This window comes from Haliotis cracherodii, unplaced genomic scaffold (genome assembly GCF_022045235.1).
Source record: "Haliotis cracherodii isolate W230 unplaced genomic scaffold, xgHalCrac1.p SCAF_13, whole genome shotgun sequence".
In the NCBI taxonomy this organism is placed as follows: Eukaryota; Metazoa; Mollusca; class Gastropoda; order Lepetellida; family Haliotidae; genus Haliotis; species Haliotis cracherodii.
Window position 1 is genome coordinate 19,756,930 of NW_027266268.1, and position 23,617 is coordinate 19,780,546.

Here is a 23,617-nt window from a genome sequence, read left to right on the forward strand (position 1 = left end):
GCGTGGTTTATTGCGTGTTTGCTTCTTTGTTTACTCATTTTAAATTTAGACCATAAATTTCACAAATTTGAATTAAAATAAAAATATTGACACTATTTAATTTTTATTCCCGCCTGGATACCATGGAAGCTATCACTTATATTTTAAAGATATCTTCCTTTTTAATGTGTTTTATTTATTACTAGCCCTACTTTATATTGGGTACTCTACCGGCATAATTAGCACTTTATGAAATAAGGTTTTGCAAAATGTATTTATATTTGGCCTACCGAAAGAGTCCAGTGTCACCGAACCTGAGAGTAGTTGGTTGGTTGTTTAACGCCGCACTCAGCAATATTCCAGTTATATGACGGCGGTCTGTAAATAATCGAGTCTGGACCAGTCAATCCAGTGATTGACATCATGAGCATCGATCCACGCAATTGGGATCAATGACATGCATCAACCAAGTCAGCGAGCCAGACCACTCGATCCCGTTAGTCGCCTCTTACGACAAGCATAGTCACCTTTTACGGCAAGCATGGGTTTGCTGAAGACCTATTCTACCCCGGAATCTTCACGGGAAACACCGGGAACGACCTTGTGTCTATTAATTAATAGGTGAGTGAGTGAGTGAGTGAGTGAGTTGGGTTTGGCGCCTCTTTAAGCAATATTCCAGCAACATCACGGCGGGCGACATTAGATAGAAGTGGGCTTCACACATTGTACCATTATGGAGAATGGAACCTGGGTCTTCAGCGTAACGAGCTAACCCTTTAACCACTAGGCTACCCCAGTCCACCAAGGCCCCTCCTGTACACTATTTAAAACCGAAAAAATGTATTCGCTACTTTTAAGTAACTATATCACGCTACTTTTTTTTAATCCTGTTATAAAAAAAATTGAGAGCTAAAAGAGCTAAAAATAAATAACACTTGCTTTTATGAACGTAGATCCCCGTGACTAAACATTGACACTGATTATCGCATGCCAATTTTGTCATCGGTGATGACCTATCAATTGTTTATCACTGATAATTCATAGGCTGTGGACATACGTATTTCTGAACCGTAGTGTAAGAGCTACTGGAGATTAGACGAGGGCTAGTGAAGTGCTCAAGTGCTCAAGCACTCGTTCACCGAGACTGGTTCAATGTCGAGCGCCCACCCGGGTACATAGGGCATTAGGCACGCGTTGCGACGGAGTAGTGTTATCTGTATCGGGGCGGCTAAGGTCAAATCGTGCGACTTACGGAAGCTTATACATGCCATAGTAAAACTATATATTTATAGCTTTCCCGCTTTATACTATCGCCTTCCCTCGCTATACTACCGCGTTCCGGCGCGAAAATTATTGAGAGGGAACGCGATTGTATTGCGAGAGAATGCTAAACTATGGCGAGGTAAAGATATAGATCTGCGAGGGAACGCTTCCAGTGTTTACCATGATCGCTTGGGAGTTGCATTAGGCCAGGTATATGAATACTTGTTACTCATCACAAGAAACTGGAAACTATATAGCGAAGGAACGCGAAATTATAGCAAGGGGGCGCAAGTTACTGCGAGAGAACGCTATACTATGGCGAGAGAACACTGTAGTGTAGCGAGGTAACGCTTTTTTAATATGTTTTACCCAGTCCCGACTTTAGCATCGTTTCGGAGTGACGTCATCTCTATTAGTAACTTCCCACAGAATGTCTCTCGCTAATTGGTGTAATTTGATTAGAGGGCTAATTTTAGCGTTGCATAACTCAAAACGAGGTTCTTGTGGCAAATGGTTACAGGATATTTATCATAACAGAATGTTGAAATAACACACTGCATTACCGAGGATGATGCCTAGGTAGCCTTATATTTGCCTTCGGGACGGGTAAAATGAAAAAAATGAAACTTTGGAAAGAAATAACTTTAAAATACATTTTGGTTCGCAACGACTTACAGAGTCGGCCCTACATGACATTTCTCTTTACGGTATAACGGGGGACGAAATGAGTGATTGGTCACAACTGCATTGCACACCGAGGAGTCTGTCTCGAGGTCATTACGGTATTCTAAACAATGAACATATCCGGTGTAGAATAGGTCTTCAGCAACCCATTCTTGCAGTAAAAGGCGACTAGGCTTGTCGTAAGAGGCGACTAACTGGATCGGGTGTTCAGGCTCGCTGACTTGGTTGATGCATGTTATCGATCCCAATTGAGTGGATCGATGCTCATGATGCAAACCACTGGACTGTCGGGTCCAGACTCGATTATTTACAGACCGCCGTTATATAGCTGGAATATTGCTGAGTGCGACGTTAAACAACAAACAAACAAACCATACAATCAACTATTGACTATCTCCAAGTCAATGATTCCGTTGTATAGAAGTATCCTACATAACTCTATGTCAATAACAGTGTTTACTTACGTGTGGCCCAGTTGTGTCTCTTGGGTGTGCCAAAAGCCTGTCATCGTCGGTTCGAATTCCCCACTCGGCCGGATTATGTTTCTTGGAGTATCAGAAGGAAAACAATGGTAACATATATGACCTGCATCACTTCCGGCTTCATCAAACTGACGCGCCGTGATATAATAGGAATGCCATGTTCAAAGCGGCGTTAAACCCAACTCACTCACTCTCAGAGTACCGGTGTGTGTGTGTGTGTGTGTGTGGCTGGTTGTACTAGTCCGAACTAATGCTGATTTTATAGTGCAGACCATTGAGATATAATGCCGCAGTTAAACATGAATAACCCACACAGACACAGTCATATAGCTGGAATATTTCTAGGTGAGGCGTAAAACAACAAACAAACAAAAAGCAGTATGTGTATTCTCGACCAGTACCCACAGAAGGCGTACGCAAGACTATGTTAAAGACTCGCGAAATGACGTAGCTATAGATAACTTTGTTTTATGTACACTATTTCCCACGAGCTAGATTGTTTTCACTGATAGACAATACTGCCAAATTATCGTCTGACTTTATTGCCAAATTATTGTCTGATTTTATTGCCAATTATCGTCTGAGTTTATTGCCAAATTATTGTCTGGTGCAACACACGATCACGGGTATGATGCTGACAAACTAATGATCATAATCAGGTGGAATTTAGGATTCGAACCCATGAAAATAGGATCATGGCACGCCTAAGGGAAGCAACTCTGCACAGAGAAATGCGGTCGCTTTGCCGATGGCGCCACCCGTGCTCTGCCCGGGGGAAAGTATTTGTAACGGAAATTGTTGTTTGTTGTTAAACAACACTGTCGATACCACACTGACAAGGCGCAACTCTGGGATTCTGACTAACGAGCATGTCACGGGGGCTTAACTAGTTTTCTCAGCTTTTCTCAAACGGCAGGCTCATGTTGTACAAACTATATGCGGAGAGATCAACGTCATTGTAATATCCCAGCTTACCCATGCATGTATCAACCGTTATACCACGGACCCATATACCACAAGTCCGTGGTGATACCGAGCAACATGTTAATAGTGGTAATTCTGTAGGTTGAATGTGTAAACGTATGCAGACTAATCACAATTGGAAAATGGCGTGGTCCTCGTAATTAGTTGACATAAATCTCTTATTCCATTTTATCCTCATCGACGACTTCTGGGTTCACCGGAAGGCCGGTCATGCTCATCCGTTTATGGAACACCTGTAGCCTGTCTCACAGTCCTTCAACCATATTATTTTCCCTCCCGCTCAGCCCTTTCTGCAATGGTAAAGCTCTAAATGGTCCCAATCTCCCATCTCACTGAGGCTCTTTTTCAATTTAAATTGTGTTGTTTGTTTCTATCAAAATTTCATATTTCAGAGACTAAGTGTTAGTCTTCAATTTCAGAATTATGTATTTTCAGAGACTAAGCGTTAGTCTTCAATTTCAGAATTATGTATCTTCAGAGACTAAGTGTTAGTCTTCAATTTCAGAATTATATATTTTCAGAGACTAAGTGTTAGTCTTCGAACACCTTGTGACCTAACTGTATGTATTCAGTGATAAGTGATGCGGGAATATACCTTAATGAGAATTTCTCGCTGTTTGGGATTCGTAATATTTGTTGAAAACATCAACAAATGATTTCAATTAATTTTTTCTATAGGTTTATGTAAATAACACGTTTTGCATGAAATCAAGCGCCGAACACGGCTTCAAAATGTCATGCCTACTGTACGTGTAACGGGATATATTAGATAGCTTCGCGATAATCGCAAAGGACAATGAAGAACGAAGCGTAATTCACGATAAAGTATTGTTCTATCATGACGTTTCCGAAGATAAGCGCTCGCAACTTGATGACGTTGTAAATTGGACGACGTTAGTTTTGAGAGGGAAGTGTTTAGTGAGTTATTCCTCAAAGACGTAGCTAGGCAACGCAGATAAACGCAGTGGCTAAACGATCACACCCAAAGGTAGGAGAGATGTGACAATTAGTACTGGGAGAAAAGGGGCAGGTAATCGATGTGAGAAATGTGAAAATATGCGGGAATGATCAAATTTATCCCCCCTCCCCCTCTTACATTTCATGAAATGGAGTTGTTCGACATTGCCAAGGTCGGATTTTACTTAAGGGGTCATTATTATGTAAATACGGGTAAATATTTTTTAAAGTTAGTACATTTCATTAACATCATGAAAGAGTATGTACATAATACTGTTTATCCCATATAAGAAATAAACGACTCGTGGTCGTTGTTTATCGTACAATAAAGCACTGCTGTGCCCTCATGGTTTGTTCTCCCTGCAGTGTTTATTATGCGATTAACAACTCACACTCGTCGTTTATTTCTTAAATGTTCTCCACGTGATCACATGGCGAAGTTTCATTGGACAAGAGTCTCAAGCGGTGCTGTGTTCTAAAATTAGATATAAATCAAATAGCGGATTGAGCTGTTAAATGGTCATTAGGAATAACTGAAGCGAAACTATCAGACTAATAAAACTAAAGAACTAAAGAACAAACACACTCCTTTTTGAATCAGAAAACCTGATGACAATGATAGTTAAGATTTACGAAACTCTGAAATATAATATATCCCCCAGGGGACCTTTCCTTGAAGTCCACATTAACGGGGTTTCGCTGTTGGCCTGTTATAACTGCATCGCTTAAGCATGTAACATGCATCTATGTTTCACATAAACACATTAAAGCATGCGAAGTAATATTGATCCAAAGGAGTCTACACAAGCTATGAAAGGTTAACTCTAGTGGCCAAGTGGTCTCGGCGGCTCAACTCGCTGTGCAGAGTTCAGTCCCTTGGCCACACAACGATTATCTGGTCTGGGGTTCGAATTATAAATTCGCCCTTGGTAACAGGATCTTGGTCTCTACCACCATAAAGTGCTCACTGCTTTCATTAAAGCGATAAACGTTTACGACCCAAATCAAATAAGGCTTCTCAGATAGAGCTGACACAATGTAACTACCTACTGTTTAAAGCGGCGTTGGTAAAACCCGCTGTGTGTCATAATGAGGCGGGGATGCTGTAAGTAGGGGGTGGGGGTGGGGGGTGGGGGGTGGGGAAACACAATTCTGTAATCATATTATTTGCTGGTTCAGCGTTGTATAGAATCATGCAGCCTTGTAGCAGTTAGTGAGGGTGTATCGGTAACGCCGCACCAACAGACGAAGCAGTAACTGTTCCCTCCGAGCCTAACTGTGACATCCATTATTCTCCTTTAATAATTCGTGGTCGAGTTTCCTAAATACATATTTCCCATGTGAACGACTACTATTTCCCATGTGTCAGACTAATATTTCCCGTGTGATGAGGATTGCAAGAACGCTGGCGTTTACATCCTCAGATTGAAAGTCACCCCTGGATTGAGTATGGCGACATTATTAGTCATGTTAGTAAAACCATTGTTTCTCAAGACGCGCTAGGCCAACATAGAGATACGACTTACCTCCTTTCCACACCCGAATCGCTCTGTATTATAAATCCAACGAATCTCCATACGAATGCCACTCTGGAAGAGTTCAGTATCAAATCCCAATTTGGGCTCTTGGTTAGTCAAGACCTTGATTTTTTAAGTGGATGGACGAGGTTGTTGTGGTAACATAATCCACTCGGTTTTGCGATGGTGTAGGCACAATAGCACCATCCTGGCATTGTAGGCAGGAGTCGCTCCCCGTGGGGAGTCTTGCTTCCAGTTTCCAGACATTATTACGTGGGTGGTTCCCATCCCCAAGCTGCTTGATATGTCCTCCTTTGTGTAAGATGGCTACATCTCAGGGTAAAAGTCTGAAGGGTTTGTCGTTCTCATTATCGGTGTTTGAAGTCTGTATAAAAATCCGTCAGATGGCGTTCTTACGTGAACTTCCGGAGAAATTGGCAATGGGTGTTCTGACACATGCACGGGGCGACGCGCGCGGAAATGTCTTGGATTGAGGTTTACTTCTTCGCAAATCAATCGTACCATATTTGTTTCCATTAGAAACATAATGGACGTTTCCCTCGTCATATCTTTGTCAGTCAGATCAGACATATTAATCCTAACAAGTTACAGATTCCAGGTGATTGCCCGGAATTCGTTATAGTCATAGATGATCTGGAATTATGAGTTTGTTTTATATGATTACACGAATATGTTATATCTACAACGGAAAAAAACAAACTATTCACATAAGCCCGCATCAACACATAAGCCCACATAGCTCCGACAATCGGAATGACCCGCAGTGCCAATATCATCCACGAAATGCGAGCTTGGCGTCCATTGAACGAGTTCTTCGCCACCTTAAGCAATATTCCATCCATATCACATCGAGAACGCCATAACTGGGATTCACACGCTGTTCTCATGTTAAGAATCCTTTAACCACCACCCCACCAAAACGTACCTCCTCCCCCCCCCCCCCCCCCCCCCCCCACCCCGCCCACCCCCCACCCTTAAAAAAAAAATAATAATATTACTAATAATTAAAAAATATGTCTATATATTGGCGGACTACTGTAAACTAAACTCTGATCATTCACAGGAGGTATCTGTAGTGAAACCTTTGCATCCTTAACTCGAAGCTGAAGACTAGTCGTACTTGATCCTGACATCTCACCGGTGTTATAGCCTCATCATTTGTCTCGAAGTACGGATATGTCGATATGTTCCTCATAACAAGTTAAATGGGTTTTGCTGTACACTGCTCCCGCTGCTGTGTCTTCGGTTTCGTTTTATGTCAGTTATTTCCAAAGACAGTTTCATGTTCTTCCCCCATGTTGTGTATGAGTGAGTGAGTGAGTGAGTGAGTAATCCGGGCAAAAGACAGTATACACTTGAAAACTGGATTTGTCCCAAAATACAAAGGTTATCAAAACGTTACTTAGTTGAAAACAGTCGCCGAAACACTGCAAGGCCAACACTGTAATACCCGTATCAAATGCATCACCATCGAATAACTATTTCTTGTTTGTTTCATTTTCAGCCATCATCAAACAATGGCGTTTAATTGCCCGGCAGTTTACCGTTAGCCCCAACTAGTGTAATGAATGTCTACCTACTTTACCCGCATGCTACCTTGTGTTTGTTGCCATTCAGTGCGCAATACTACAGCTATACTACTATGCAAAATAAATGTTCCCTCGACCTAGAACGGGATGAGAACGACAAATTTAGTATAGCTTCACGACTGAACAAACGTCCTCGATGCGCGCGAATCTTGCATCACTGTCGCGATCGTTAAGCGTTTGCTTTTGATGGTAGTGCACAAACACTCGCCCCGTTGACGCGACCGTTGCGCGGAATATTCGCGTTCGTGATCAATATTTGTGGTGCGTGTCAAAGGCAGACAGACTAGTGACCAATATCATGAGCAATTAAGAACGTTATCGGCTTAGATTAACACATCTTGTCGGCTCATACGACACGTTAGTTCCTGTGTTTGATGTGTTACCCTCTAGACTTACAGATAGTCCCCGAAATAGAGGTATGTATAAGATAAAAATAAGTTTGATAAGGAACCCTCGAGTACTGAGGAACACTAAAGTCCAGGATTGAGTGAGTGAGTTGGGTATAACGCCGCTTTAAACAGTATTCCAGCAATATCACTGCGAGGGACACCAGAAATGGGCTTCACACATTGTACCCATGACGGGAATCGAACCCGGGTCTTCGGCGTGACGAGCTAACGCTTTAACCACTAGGCTACCCACCGCCCCCGTTTTCTAAACAGAAGGATCGCGAACCTTTAGATCGAAATGTCATAAACTCTCACTTTGAGGAAGAGCAAAAAGATGTTTTAACGTCTTGAAACAAAAATAAACCTGGACTGCCAATTTGCTTAGAGCCCCCCTTCAAGTAGTCCCTCCGTAAATCGCCCCCCTTTAAGTCGCCCCCTCTTGAAGTAGCCCCACTTTAAAACAACCGACAAGAATATTCAAAACTGAAAATCTTTCGTTTAGAAATATATAAATCTCTTTCGAAAAAAATCAATGGTATGATAAATAGGTTACTGTGCTATTGAGGCAGCACTATATTACCAGGCGATAGAACCCGACACCCTGCATATGCTGTGTAGAAATAGATGGGAAAACTAATGCAATAAAGACGAGGAAGAAGTCGCTGATTCATGCATCCCTGTCTCGTGAAGGAGTCGGTGATGAAGAATATTGTATAATGTGGGGGAAAACATAGCGGCATGCATGTGTATGTCAGGTGAGGTGAAATTGGGTTTAACGTCGCGTCCAAGATTATTGCACTTATATAGCGACGTGCATGCACGTGTGTATGTGTGACTGCTTGTACTAGTCCAGACTGATGCCGATTTATAGTGCTAGCCCACTGAGATACCATGCCGCAGTTTAACGTGAATACCCCACTCAGACACAGTATACTGACTCCGAGCCGACCAGTCTTTGTTTGAGCCGTTTAATGTCGAGCGACAGACAGGGTAACAACAAGTATCATCTTTTAACGTCTTTTGCTATGACGCGGCCGGGGATCGAACCCCAGACCTTCCGCTCTCCGAGCGGACGCTCTACAACTAGACCACGCCGCTCTCAGCAATATTCGAGCTTTATGACAGCGGTCTGTAAATAATCGAGTCTGGACCAGACAATCCAGTGATTGATATCATGAGCATCGATCCACGCAATTGGGATCGATGACATGCATCATGCACCGTGTATAGTTCATGTATGCAGTTTCGTTACGTCACTTAATGCATTAACACAATCGGGGTATCAGTCGGCCCGAGACAAGGAGTCACCGACAGCGGGGAAATTGTGTGTAGCTCACCTGGTGCAAATTTTGGAATATATTTCATTTTTGTATCTGTTCTGGTGAAATTTATTTGTATGTTCATTGTATAAAAAACGTTCCTTGTAGGAAGTCTCCGGAATACGGCTTGTCCATACTGACCGTTTTGGGCTGTAAGTTATCTGTCATACCCTTCAAGGGAAACGTCGAGCGAGGCCAAAGGGCTCGTAAAAACACAGTGATGCTACAAATAGCACCACAATGTAAGCCTCGTTGTTAGATAAAGCATTGCATAGAATGTACCGTCGATGACTACCTTTAAACAATGGCTATGGCTGCTGGTTTTAGAGTGAGTGAATTAAAATTTAACACCGCATCGGTATTTTTTCAGCTATATAGCGACGAGGACTGAATCCAGAAGATCCAGTGACTTGTGGACCACAAACTGACTTACTCATAGTCATAGGGGCATGTATATATGTGAATTGTCTTCGGTGCATCGGTTGACCGGTCCTATATTTTAACCACCGTCACATAGCTGGAACATTGCTGAGTGCGGCGTGAAACAACAAACAAACAAACCGTTTGTTTGAAAATCTACAGTAGCTTGCATTTCTAGTTCTTCATAAACTTTTCCCAAATGATAATAGCTCGTGTGATGCCTGGGCCTCGTTCCTGAAAGCGATCTTAGCGCTACGATGATCGTAAGCCTGTGCTAAAGTATGGGACTAACGATCACCTTAGTGCTAAGATCGCTTTGAGGAACGGGGCCCTGGTTATTAAAGTTGTGGTCTCATTAAAATTATGTTATCTCTGCAAACGTGGTATTATCCCTCAACTCAAATCCAACCGCTAAACAAAGATCTGAATACATCCCATATTGAGTTACGTCAGAACGACCTTTCATCCGACCAATCAAATCGCTGCTTCCCAGACTGAGAAAGGGGCAGTCGGAATGCGTTTGCTAATCATGCAACCTCGAAAAGGTTAACGCGGGTATTACAACAGCTACGGGTAGAACGACTGATTCCGTCAAAATCATTGTCGATCTCTAGTTTCAATGGGATAAACATTTGAACGGAATTAGACTATGCATTGCCGTGGTTTGTTATTGAAATGTTTGTGTTAGATATCCACACCTGGTTTGAACTCTCATTGCCTTATTTTGGTATGGGTTTAGTCATGAAATACTATGTTTATCTGAAAACGTGTAATCGATATTTGCTTGAGTGAAATAGCATGTTATTGCACTCTAGTGGAAAACAATTAATGCCGGAACGACTTCTCAGTCTGCTGAAATGGCCCTACGGTCATGAAGATCAGATCCTAAATTAAATATTTATAAAATTGGTTGGTTTGTTGGTTTGCTGTTTTACGTCGCACTCAGCAATATTCCAGCTATAAGACGGCGTTTTGTAAATAATTGAGCCTGGACCATACAATCCAGTGATTGACATTATGAACATCGATCCTCGCAATTAGGATCGATGACATGCATCAACCAAGTCAGCGAGTCTGACTACCCAATCCCGTTAGTCGGCTTTTACGACAAGCATAGTCACCTTTTATGGCAAGCATGGATTACGGAAGACCTATTCTACCCCGGATCTTCACAGGTCCTGTATGCACGTACGTGATGTAGGTGCGCTTTTGTTAATTTATATTTTAAAAATTAAATGTAAATTAATAATCATATCTGTCCGTAACTAGTATTTTGGTATCACCAATGTTCGTTTTATTCTTTTCTTCTGCTTTACTTGATTTGCCAAACACGACAACGTTAATCGTTAGGTTATTTTATAAAGAAAATACTCAAATACAATCAAGAAACAATTATAGTTTGGAGGGGAATTTGTAAAAAGTACTAAGTAATCAGTAATATAAATACCTTCAGTGTTGGTTTATGTTTTGGCTTCCGAACAAAGACCTTAATATATAGTAACAGTTTCTCAGTCAACCTCTCCTGGAAACCTACACATCCGGGACACCAAGAGGAAACCTATGTAACCCGGTTGGAAACCAATGTCACGTGACATTTTAAAAAAAATGCTACCAAACTTGTAATGAAACGAAAGATGAAAACGGTAACGAGTGAAAAGAAACGAATGTGGTAGCAATGAATGATAGAGAGCGAATACAGAAGCAGAGACCATATATACCGGTATATGACAATAGATAATGTACAAACAGAAGCGAGCCGATGCTCCATCACAGCGTGACGTAGTTATTAGGTAATGCCTCGACCGGAGGTTACGAACGCGGATGTGACGGAATTATGTAAACAACAATGGTGACACGCCTGGCCCTGTTCCACAAAGCGATCGTAGCGCTAAGGTGATCGTAGCTCCAATACTTTAACATAGACTTACGACAGTCGTAGCGCTAAGGTGATCGTAGCTCCAATACATTAACATAGACTTACGACAATCGTAGCGCTAAGGTGATCGTAGCTCCCATACTTTAACATAGACTTACGACAGTCGTAGCGCTAAGGTGATCGTAGCTCCCACACTTTAACATAGACTTACGACAGTCGTAGCGCTAAGATTGCTTTGTGGAACAGGGCCCAGGGATGAAGATTTGTTTGTCTGTTGTTTTACGCCGCACTCAGCAATATTCCAGCTTTATGACTGCGGTCTGTAAATAATCGAGTGTGGTCCAGACAATCCAGTGATTGATATCATGAGCATCGATCTACGCAATGACATGCATCAACCAAGTCAGCAAGACTGACCACCCGATCTAGTTAGTCGCCTTTTACGCAAGCAGGGATGAAGGTACTTACCTGTAATAATTTATATGAAGAACAGAAGTGATAAGCCTTCTATAGAGACATTTCCCATTACAATAACATGTAAAATGTCAGAGCCAGAGAATAACTAGTCTTGATTATCCGCCGAAACAGATTCCATTTAGCGCATAATAGGCGTGAACTTAAAGGGATTGACCACCGAAAATCAGTGAGGACACCAGATGTATAAACAGAAGAATGTATTGATGTAGGTATATGATAATACATAATGTATAAACAGAAGAATGTATTGATGTAGGTATATGATAATAGATAATGTATAAACAGAAGAATGTATTGATGTAGGTATATGATAATAGATAATGTATAAACAGAAGAATGTATTGATGTAGGTATATGACAATAGATCATGTATAAACAGAAGAATGAATTGGTGTAGGTATATGACAACAGGCAAAATATAAACAGAAGAATGTATTGATGTAGGTATATGACAATAGATCATGTATAAACAGAATAATGCATTGATGTAGGTATATGACAATAGATCATGTATAAACAGAAGAATGTATTAATGTAGGTATATGACAACAGGCAAAATATAAACAGAAGAATGTATTAATGTAGGTATGTGACAATAGATCATGTATAAACAGAAGAATGTATTAATGTAGGTATATGACAATAGATCATGTATACCCGGTAAACAGAAGAATGTATTAATGTGGGTATATGACAATAGATAATGTATAAACAGAAGAATGTATTAATGTAGGTATATGACAATAGATCATGTATAAACAGAAGAATGTATTAATGTAGGTATATGACAATAGATCATGTATAAACAGAAGAATGTATTAATGTAGGTATATGACAATAGATCATGTATAAACAGAAGAATGTATTAATGTAGGTATATGACAATAGATCATGTATACCCGATAAACAGAAAAATGTATTAATGTAGGTATATGACAATAGATCATGTATAAACAGAAGAATGTATTAATGTAGGTATATGACAATAGATCATATATAAACAGAAGAATGTATTAATGTAGGTATATGACAATAGATCATGTATAAACAGAAGAATGTATTAATGTAGGTATATGACAATAGACCATGTATAAACAGAAGAATGTATTAATGTAGGTATATGACAATAGATCATGTATAAACAGAAGAATGTATTAATGTAGGTATATGACAATAGATCATGTATAAACAGAAGAATGTATTAATGTAGGTATATGACAATAGTGTGTGTGTGTGTGTGTGTGTGTGTGTGTGTGTGTGACGACAGATAATGTATAAACAGAACTATGTATGTGTGTGTGTATAAAAGGATTTCACCCTGTATAAATAAATATGAAACCAGTTAACCAGGTTATTTCACAACGATCACAATAACGGTCATACGGCATTATAGGGCGGTGGGGTAGCCTAGTGGTTAAAGTGTTCGCTCGTCACGCCGCAGACCCAGGTTCGATTCCCAATATGGTTACAATGTGTGAAGACATTTTCCGGTGTTGCACGCCGTGATTTTGCTGGAATATGGCATAGAGCGGCTTAAAACTATACTCACTCATTCACTCAATACAAAACATATTTTAACTATCTGACATATGCGTATGTAATGGGTCCTCTACACATAGCTACATAGATGATTGTAATATCGGGACCATATCGTTGAATATATTCAACAACTATACATTCTAATCAGGTAACATTGTTGAAATTGTACGCCTGTGAAAAAATCCTGCAGTGTCAAGATGGCGTTTATGCTTCACTTTCTACACAGATATCGATCTGAACTTCTCTATCGTCATATAACGTCAGACCACGGATCGATATTACATGTGATAACGCTAATGGGGGCCCATATTTGTCGGGAACTGAATTACATATATTACAAGCACGAATTACTTTATCGATAATATCATACTGCCATATGGTCCCTTAGCAATATGTGTTTTATTTCTCATTTGAGTGCAACAACCCTGCACACGGGGCACGCATGTCCTTGAACTATGACGAAGTACCTATAATGTCATTCAGTATAGTCAGGGTGTGTTAGGCCGACACGCCCTAAAATACTAATTCAGATAAATATAGGTGTTCTATGTCGTATTTCCCAACTGTGTCACTATCTACTGTTCACCCGTGTTGTTTTCCCCTCCAAAACATACTGATACAACGAACATCGCATACATTTCATACATTTGTTTTGTTTTCGATTCATAAATATGTAAATGGGTCAAGTGCAATAATACCGAATACTTATAGCTGTACATCAAGGTATAAATACGCCAAGTCACGTTGTTGTGGGCATTTAAATAAACACATTATTATAACATCCGACTGAAATGAGCTGGTTTTTGTGTTGAATTGAACTGTTGTGGGGATTAAGCTATCTTGCCGTTAATGCCAATGTGTTTGAACACAGACACGGAACTATATCGCCTATCGCATGTTCTCAAGGTCGCGGAAGCTTTGGCGAAGGTAGTTGTGCGGTTGTTATCACATGTCAGTACAGCAATACACGTGACCAGACTCTAGCGCCTGTATGATATAGCTAGTTGATGTAAGGAGAGTCAAGTTCAATGTGTGGGTTAGCCTTACTACAATGAGGTGACTTTTTCCATCAGGAAACATTCATATCTAAGTTTGTGAGTATGACATATATTAGTGTAGATTCGGTTGAAGTAGTACATTTACAGCATCAGTCATGTAGGTGTCTGACTGCTAGAATATATACGGGGGATTTGCCTTCAGAGATCTTCAATTTAGTTTCACAGATAACGGATGTATTAATTATGTATTGAATACTCATATATTTAATTAAGTAAAAATTATATTTGTCCCATCCTAGTATTAGAAAAAAAATATCGTTACGTGGCTTATTAAAACTAATTTATTTTTTTAATAATTGTATGTTGTGGATGTTGTAAATAGGAGTAGAGTCACATAATATCTATTTTATAGCATTTATGTCAAAACTCACGGGAAAATGATGATTTTTACAATTTCAATCGGCACATTTTCTCCGACACGTGACCTGAGACTTGCAGACGATTGTCACCGAGCCGTTCGTTAAGGCATATCACACCTGTGTTGTCGCGGGCATAGTGTAGCGATTATGACCCAACTGATATCTGTTCAGTGTATAAACCCCGCGTGCTTTTTATGATACCAACTGACATTCTGCATATATAAGCCTTATGGCTATACCCAAAATATATATCAACCAGTATCAATTTGCCCCGAAATAGTGTCCACGATAGTACTGCCTACTGTAGGTAATATAAGAATTATGTCCGTCGCTTAGAATTTGTATGGCAGTTTACCGCTTGACTTAATTCCATAAGTATGTTAATACATATGTCTAAACCACCGTGTGTTTGTGTGCTATTTCGGTGAGGGGGGGGGGGGGGGGGGGGCGTCCTAGATCATTGTCAAGGTCAGGGAGGCGGTTCTTCGTGGCCTCACGTGTCTGTCTCAGTGCAATTGTCCTTGGTTATCTATAACATTTACCGTTCGCGGAAGTTGGCTCTATGTGGTGCGAGGATTTTACATCATCCTTTTTGTGTGATTTCTCAAGACAGATTCATTTTGATACGATACACGCTCCATACATATGCCAACAATCGACTCCAAGCGGAGGGATTTCTTGGGCTTTCCTAATCTGCATAATAAAAGTAGACACGTGACCACAGACACGGGCGGCAGTCATGGTTATAGCAATCAATAAACAGACGACCTGGTTACATGATAATGAGATTAAAATGAATGCATGATGTCGTTTGTTTAGCTTTCAATGTACAAGAAACTTGATGTGAAAATGTCATTGATTTTTTAACTTATTTTATTGTGAATGTTTTCAGCGATATTAATTAAAATATTATTTAAATATGGTCATTAATATGAAATGTGTTATTATACCTCTCTTTTGTAATATGTGTCAGTATAGATTAACTCAATTTTTTAGCCAGGTAACCATTTGTGAAGCTCAAATTACTATAATTACTAATATTTAAAGGTATTTTATTAATTATTCTATGTAAGTGTTGTAAATCACTGTGGGTATATCTTCATATCTTCAATCATTGTTTGAGAAAAATGATGTAACATCAGGATTAGTGTTTGGAATGCCCTGATTGAAAGTTTTTGATAAGTTGTCTCAACAAAATTTAACAGAAAATAGAGAAAGTCAAACCATTAGGATTTCTACAATTTAAAGTCAAATAGATAGGATCCAATTCTATATTATTGTACTATGGACAGGCACAAGGAACATTTAATAAAATATAGTTTTGTTTATATAATATTTCTTATAGAAAGAAACTTGTGATGAAACTGATATCGCTGAGTTGATGTTATTGTAGTGTATGAACATGAGTTGTGAATTCAGAAATACTCATTTTTGACAGTTTTGTACAAGATATTTCTATCCACTTTGTCTCACTGAATCTTGTTTACTGAGGTGCATCAGAGATGACTTGAAAAACTCCTGTGATTCTGCACCTGCCTTTGTGCTGAATTTGTAGATTTGAATGGCAAAGTCGGACTCAAACATATTTTGTTAACTTAAATCATACAATGATGCTATCTATAATTTCTTCTCAGATAACTGCAGTTTGATTTAAAAAGATAAAATAGGAAATTATTCCAAAGGTCATACAAGGGTTGGAATGTATTGCTGTTGTTTAAGATCCATTTCTATCTTCAAATTCAAACCGGGAGATCAACAGGAAATTGTGTGCCTGTCCTTGACCCCGCCTGGGAATCCTGGTTAGAATAGGTCCCCAGCAATCTTGAAAATGGAAAATGTACCTTTAAGAGTTTGAGTCCTTTAATTGTCCTTTTGAATCAACTCCCATCTCAAGTAGAGTACCAGTACATGAAAATGAATAAATATTTTCATAGTTTAAAAAGTACCCTGTTAAAATATGTCAGAAATGTTGAATACGAACATTTGTATAATAAAAAGACACTTTTAAACATTTTTAGACTAACACTTAGTCTCTAAAAACATATTCTTTTCATAGAAAGAGACAACTCCCTTTAAACTAAGAAAGAGCCTCGGTGAGAGTAAGTGAGTGAGTTGAACATCACATCAGCATTTCCTCATTGAGATGGGAGATTCATCTAGACTTGCTTCATTTTGGCTATAGCATTACGGTAAGGGATGGGCAGAAGGGAAAATACTATTGTTCAGGGACTGTGAGAAAGTTAGTGTACATATTCTTTTGTTGTATCTAAATGTAAAATCCAAAATCAGTGTTCTCTTGTTTGTATGATTAAGTCAGGGATTTATCTGGACCTGCTCAGAGGCTGATAGTCGGTTTCGAGTCTGCATGAATCTTCAGTAAAATTCACAAATGGGAATTAAACATTTCCTATTACATGTAAATATGACCGCCGCCGTGGTCCAGTGGTAGAGCGTCCGCCCAGAGAGTCTGGACCAGTACAAGCAGCCACACAAACACATGCATGTTTGTCACAATAATCTTGAGCGTGACATTAAACCTCGTTTCACCTCACCTCATGTAAATATAGTCATTACTAAACTCTCTTTTATTATAATTCAAGAACTAAAAAATTAGTGTAAAAAGACAAAAGTTTGTTCTTTAATTTTTTGTCCAAGAAGGCTCTCTGATTTAATAACCCAAGCTCAGACTCAGGTAAAAAGTAATAATGAGATTTAAGATTGATTCCTGAATTTCAAGGCGTAAAACAAACCAGTGGACCTTAAGAAAAGAAGGACAATGAAATAATGAAATCAGATATTCACACAGCTGGATTTCTTAAAAAAATCAATGATTTGCCCACTCTGACGTTGTTCCATGTTATAGTAAGCTTATATTAGGTTAATTGCGATCGCCATGTACCTTCTATGTAGCCTGTGCATGACGTCTGTAGTGACAGTCTGACCAAAATAGCATCCTCTGGAGAGTGATGTTGGAGCAGTTTGAGTGCTCTGTATATTGGATTTTAACCCATATTTTCACAAGAAGCGCATTATGGATTATTTTTCAGCGATGTGAGGATGTCGACTGGATGTAAATCTAATGTCTGGTGAGCTCTGTTCTGCTATAAGTGTTGTCTGTGGTTAGATTCTATGATTGATTGGCATGGTACGTGTCTCGTGTGGTGGCTGTTAGGTTATAGCAGCCATTAGGTTATTGTCTCGGTTCTACACATTGGCAGTACAGGAATAACACAGGAGGAGTGAGGTGAGGTGAAATGGGGTTTATTTTGAGGAGAAATGGGTGAGGTGAAATTGGGATTAAGGTGATTAGAAATGGGTGAGGTGAAATGCGGTTTATTTTGAGGAGAAATGGGTGAGGTGAAATTGGGTTTTAGGTGATTAGAAATGGGTGAGGTGAAATGCGGTTTATTTTGAGGAGAAATGGGTGAGGTGAAATTGGGTTTTAGGTGATTAGAAATGGGTGAGGTGAAATGCGGTTTATTTTGAAGAGAGATGGGTGAGGTGAAATGGGGTGTAAGATGAGGTGAAGTGGGTTTAAAGATGGTGAAATTAGTTTAAAGGTGAGGTGAAATGGGTTTAAATGTGAGGTGAATTAGGTTTAAGGATGGTGAGATGGGTTTAAAGATGAGGTGAAATGAGTTTAACATGTTTAAAGATGGTGAAATGGGTTTCAAGGTGAGGTGACATGGGGTTTAAAGTGAGGTGACATGGGAGCAAGATTATGGCACTTTGTACATCATTATTCAAACTAAGTGTCCATGGAAAGAAGATTAGTGTGTGAAAACAAGTTACTTTTACAAGACATAACATCAGTTATTCATATATAACATGAATTCGTATATTTGTAATTCCAATTTGGGAATTGTTACTGACATTTGCTTCAAACTTGGAGCAGAATATCAGCCTCATTTTTAACCTTAACAACGAGCATCTCTAGCTAATGAATTTTTTTATTTTTGTGTAAAACCTGAGAACAGATGAGGTTTTTTTTAAAAAACACACCTGGGCCCATCCCTGCTCCAAAGAATATGAAAAGTTTGGTCCCTTAAGTGTAAAATGCTTTACTAAACGACCGCCTCCGTGGTCTAGTGGTAGAGCGTCTGCCCAGAGAGCGGAAGGTCTGGGGTTCGATCCCCGGTCAAAAGACAATCATATCAAAAGATGTTAAAAGATGGTACTTGTTGTAACCCTGTCTGGCGCTCGGCATTGAGGAGCTAAAACAAGGACTGGTCGGTTTGGAGTCAGTTTACTGTGCCTGAGTGGGGTATTCATGTTAAACTGCAGTGAGCAAGCACTTTAAATTGGCATCAGTCCGGACTAGTACAAGCAGCCTCACACACACACACACACACACACACACAAAGACACACACACACACACAAAACACACACACATGCATGCACACGCAATAATCTTGGATGCGATGTTAAACCCAATTTCACCTCACCTCACCTTTAATAATCAGTTTTAAGTTATTGCATTGAAGCAGTATGAATAATTCTTTTAAAAATTCCAAATTAAGGACAGAATGTTGTTTTAAATAATGCCGGCGAGTGGCAATTAGTTTAAAATCCTAATCAAATCTCTAGTACAAAATTGTTCAGCAGACGTCAGCAATGAATGTTTACAAACATGTCTCGAGTACCTTTTTCAGGTTTACATAATGACAGTTGAGGTGGTATCAGATATTGTTGGGTGATAGGTAATGTCATGAGGCCGACCTTCACATGCGCAGCGGAGGACTATCTATGTCATGTAATATCGCCTAGTCACCTAGGCTGGTGAAGGTCAGGTTTACAAACACGTGCCTCAAAATGGTCTGTGACTTAGTCACTGTGGCATGTTAAATCTAATCTGCACCAGACTTTGTACATATTTGAGGTGAGCTATAATTGGTGCTTCCTTTTATTCTGATAACGCCAGTTGCATTTTTTCTTGGTTTATGATTTTGTTTGTGTTGGTAGGTGGGGAAAAAAATTAATTATTTCTTTATTTTGTTCTTCAAGCAGTTTTATTAATATGTTGGGATGTGAACGAGTTAGTTAAGCTTGGCTTGGCTCAAAGTCATTTTTGTGCACTGTAGCCTTTCACAGCTGTTTAGTGGTGAACATTTGTCATGGAATAATTTTTTAATGCTTTTTAGGTTTATTTTGCCTCCGCCTTATATATTTTAGGTGAGCGGAAGCTGTAATCATGGTTATGGTATTAAAAATACATCTTGACTAGCTTAACAATAAATATGACATTGTATAATACTGGACACTGTTATTAATACTGGACACTGTTATTCTATGAGGACATCAGCCTATTACTATATATACCGTATTCATCGTATTAAGCGCACTACTCCAATAAGCACCCCCTGTCCAACATCCAGTAAAAGTAATGTTAAGAAGTGCCCCTTATTAAGACCAAAATTTACACGACAGTCTTTTTTTAGTGTGTATATATCAGAAGTTTTACAGAAAATGGTAGCGGAAAAAGGGTAAAAAATTGCCTAGTAGCTGTTATAAAAAAACATGTTAGCTTTACATACGTTTGAACTAAGTCTGTTTACTGCTGATTGGTCAGTGATGACAAATTTAACCTGTGTATGGTTTTAATACGCACCCTTTGTCAATATTCTAAACACCCACACGAATACAGTATTATGAAATAATATTGGGCCAGACCAATTTTATATGGAAAATGATGTCATTGTTTTGTAACAGTATGCCTTCAATTATGAATGTGTGAAGCCTTTTTCTTGTATCCCTCCTTGTGATATTGCTGGAACATTGCTAAGGGAACAATAAAACCATACTCACTCACTCATTCTGATGGTTCTTTGGATAAACCAATTCTGGTTCGGGTCAAACACTGGCAGTAATCAGTAGACGTATGCAGAGCTCCAGATAAGCTGCGTATCTGCGTGAAATACGCATCAGAAATGCAGAAATACGCAGTAAAATATAATCCAAGTGTATCAAATACGCAACAAACATTACAGATACGCTACAAAAATAAAAATTGTGCGTATCATCAAAACATTGTGAAGTGACCCTGTGTATTCGATTAGCAAATCAGCAACTTATTTTGAAATTATAAGTTGGCATTCCGTCAACCTTGCCAAACTCCACGATGACAGTCAGATCATGATCATTTGCCATCACACTTTCGTGTGGAAGTATCGTGGTATTTTTGAGTCCTATAAAGTTCTCTAACCCACACGACACCAGTTTGCAGGGACTAGATGAATAGTGTTTTTAAATAAATAACTTAAATACCCACATGTGTAAAAACTAGTGGGTAACAGAAATATGAATACGCAGATAGAATTACTGATACCCAATGATTTTAAAATGCATGAGTAAAATACCCACAACACCAAAAGCTTATCTGGAGCTCTGCGTATGTACAGAATCTATGGCACCATGGAGTTTATGATGTTCCTTATAGTGTTTGATAAGACCCATTTGGAACATAGGGATTTGAAGGTCATCGTTAGTCAAGGTGAAGGGGGCCTGGAAAGAGAGTGGACACAGCAATCAAATCTACTGGTGTCATTGACTTTGGCATATTTGACTGAAATTGGGTGTAAACCTTAGTTGTTAAAATAGAAACAGGATGGCAGAGATCCAAGCCACTGTGGGACGACAGTGAGCGGCCAGTGCTGCCATCTATCCTTGTTGTAGCAGTGTAACATAGGCCCACCCTCCACTGTTGACAAAGGGAGAGAACTGTTGATCCAAGGTCACCAGTTTGTCGTTTCAGTCGAGTTTTGTTGTCTTTTGTCAATAATTGTGGAATGGCTATGAGGCCCTATGTTTAGAAGCAAGGGATTTCGAGGTCTTGGCTTCTGTTTGCCAATCCAGCAGCCATTTGGCTCTTTTCTTGGTCACAACAAAGTGGCTTTTTGTTGGTGTTTACTATCAAGACATTAAGCAAACGGTTCCTCTTCCGCCACCGCCCAGTCGTGGAAGGGACGCTCAGGACTGTTTGAGGTATTCCCCTGTCCGAGTCCTGGCATTGTCATTGTCAAGTTGAAAGAGCTTGGGATAACGTCGATGCTGCCCCTTACCTTATAGATCGGCTTTACTAGTATACAGGACACAATGGCGGTAGGTCATCATTTTTAGTACCTTGAATATATTTGCCACATCTGTCTCTTGTTTGGTTTAGTGGTAGTCTTTTTGCATTTTTATCTGACATGGTCAGACTTCTTGAACATCATTTTGTTATAGATGAGGTATATATTTTCTTGCTACTTTTTTTAAGGTTCAAATTTTGATATGCAAGTTGGTTTTGTGTACTTACTGAAAGTTAAATCAATCAGTTATTCTGTGTTTTAGAAAATACTGCCTATCAAACATGATTATACGGAAATAGTTTATGACTGAGGAAATAAAAACGTCTGGTCAAACTGGCCAAAAACCATGCCGGAGTCATCCAACTAGCCAATAAACCATGCCAGACTTGATTGCCCGAGTATCCTATATGCCATTCTGGACATAGTCATCTAGCCATTATACCATGCCAGACTCATTTACCAAACCAGTCACTGTATACTACTTTGGACATCTTGTGCAGCTAGCCTTTGTACCATGAAAGTCTCAAATTGACAGCCTTAATACCAAACTTCATTTGTATGAGTATCCTCCTATACAGCATTCTGGAGTCGTTCGACTATCCTATATGCCTTGAAAGTCTCAACTGACTAGCCTTTATGCAAAAAATGGGCTTGTACTAGTATTCTATATAGCATTCTTGAGTCGTTTAACTATCCTATATGCCATACATGTCCTACTTTGTAACGGGATCGGGTGGTCAGGCTCACTGACTTGGTTGATGTGTGTCATCGTATCCCAGTTGCGAAGATTGATGCTCATGATGTCAATCACCGGATTGTCTGGTCCAGACTCGATTATTTACAGACCACCATCATATAGCTGGAATACTGCTGAGTGCAGCATTAAACAACAAACAAACTTTTGTTTGATGTGCAAGTAGGTTTTTTGCACTTACTTAAAGTTAAATCAATCAGTTATTATGTGTTTTAGAAAATACTGCAGGTTTCCATTGGGTCAAAAATGGAACTTATTATGATTAGAAAGTTGGCATGGATTTGATAATAAGATAAGTTAATACTAATCATACTCACAACTAATAAAAGGCAATAGAGTAGTGGTTTTCTTCATTCAGTACAATAAATGATGTGATTTGTTTGATAGTGAGACAGGTAGGTGTAAAAACTGACATTAAACTATCATAACCTTATGTCATGTATGTATGTGGATTGCATATTATTTGTTTTCATTTTTCAAATCAGCTTAAGGTAACTTGAGTTCTAACCATGGCCCATGTGATCTCTAGACTAAAGGGATAAGGTGGTCAGTATCGCTGATTTGGTTGACACATGCCATCGTATCCAAATTGCATGGATTGATGCTCATGATATCAATCACTGGATTGTCTGGTCCAGACTCGATTATTTACAGACTCCTGTCATACAGCTGGAATATTGCAAACAAACAAATTTCAACATGTCTGACGATTTCATACCATTGTTATAAGGTTTCTTCCTTATGTGAAAGTTAATCAGTTTAACCCTGTATTAAGTCAATCACAGAGAAATATCACCATTGATTTGGCCTTTCATCTGTTATTTGTTATCTGTAATACGGCAAGTTTTCAAATAAATATTATGAACACTCTGGAAATAAGT

At 39.3% G+C, this 23,617-nt stretch overlaps 1 protein-coding gene across 3 annotated transcripts in view; it reads left to right on the forward strand.

The window, feature by feature from the left end:
- LOC139459704 (nuclear receptor subfamily 6 group A member 1-like) overlaps window positions 1-23,617 on the forward strand; it is a 55,326-nt gene that overhangs the window by 13,263 nt on the left and 18,446 nt on the right. The window contains exon 1 of one of the 3 annotated variants that reach the window (XM_071241341.1): window positions 14,463-14,590. The exons of 1 other annotated variant lie outside the window; for it this stretch is intronic. The gene's annotated coding sequence lies outside the window, so the exon portion shown is untranslated. Of the gene's footprint in view, window positions 1-14,462; window positions 14,591-23,617 lie in introns of those variants that run through there. One more of the 3 variants, XM_071241342.1, reaches the window with a different exon arrangement.